This window comes from Frankliniella occidentalis, unplaced genomic scaffold, assembly GCF_000697945.3.
Source record: "Frankliniella occidentalis isolate FOCC.00 unplaced genomic scaffold, Focc_3.1 Scaffold60, whole genome shotgun sequence".
In the NCBI taxonomy this organism is placed as follows: domain Eukaryota; kingdom Metazoa; phylum Arthropoda; class Insecta; order Thysanoptera; family Thripidae; genus Frankliniella; species Frankliniella occidentalis.
In genome coordinates, this window is record NW_026267190.1 from 371,014 (window position 1) to 372,197 (window position 1,184).

Here is a 1,184-nt window from a genome sequence, read left to right on the forward strand (position 1 = left end):
CCCTAAACCCCCCTCCTACTCCTCTATCTGTCCCGCCTTTCCCGTTTTCTGGAAAAGCGAATACTCGGTTCAGAGACGAGACCTGCAGGTAAAATCACCCGACAGCCTTCCGAAACCTGCACGAAACCTCTATGACTGCAGTCATGAGAGCATGATGCAGCCAGTCGTTTCTCGCAAGTCTAGCTTGAAACTTTGCTGCCGTTATTTGGGTTCCGCTCATGCCGTACACTTTCGCCGACCGTCAGGCTTGGATTATGAGGGTTTGTAAATAAAGCTGGATACCTTTCACGCGGCTCGTTAGAGAGCGACCCCCCCCCCCCCCTTACTACCCCTAGAAACGCGCCGCGGCCATCAAGTAACCGGACTTGAGATTGCGAGGGAACGCGTATTGAAGGCTCCCGTTCTACGATTCAACTCGTGGAATACCCTAGAGACACCTGGACACACCTCGATCGCGCTCCGGCCCGCCTGGTCCCGCTAAACAGGCGCTAAATGGTTCCGCGTTCAACGGCCCAGCGCGCGCCGCGGAGCGCAGCCCAGCCGCGGACCAGCAGCGGACAGACAGACAGACAGACCGACGCACAGAGAGACAGGAACGGGAAAGAAAAATCCAGTATCGGGGAGCGGGGTGGGTCGGGAACGGGACGGGACGGGGATGCGGCGGGTGCGGTGCGGCCGGGGCCCGGGCGGCCACGAGCTTCCGCTGCGCAGATAGCGCCCGGGCGCGGCGGCGGTGCGGGGCGCGGCCGTGCAGGGCCAGAGCCAGAGGGGTGCTGCTGCTACTGCGTAGATAGGGCGCGTGTGAGGCGCGGGGCGCGGGGCGCAGGGAGCTATTGAGGATCGTTCAGAAAGTACGTCCGTTTTTCTCGGATTCAATCGGCAAATGACGGGAGCTCGGCGCCTGCGAGGCTCCGGGTAGGCCAACCCATCGAACACGCCTGCACTGCAGGCAAGATGTTGCCTACCTTAGGGCGCTATGAGAGCTCGCACGGTCTGAACTTGGCAATTTCGTGGCGGCGAATGACGGACGTACTTTCTGGATGATCCCTTTGGCGCACTCAGAAAAAGACTTACCCTTGTAGCTAAAAATTAGCTATATATGGATAGCTAACTTTTGGAGAAATTCAACTAAAAAGTTATCTGTTCAACTAAAATCGGACGGTCAGTTTAGCTATCCATACATA

At 58.0% G+C, this 1,184-nt stretch overlaps 1 protein-coding gene across 1 annotated transcript in view; it reads right to left on the bottom strand.

Annotated features, from left to right (window-relative positions):
• LOC113206146 (60S ribosomal protein L10a) overlaps positions 1–1,184 on the bottom strand; it is a 35,901-nt gene that overhangs the window by 33,974 nt on the left and 743 nt on the right. The gene's annotated exons all lie outside the window — the stretch shown is intronic.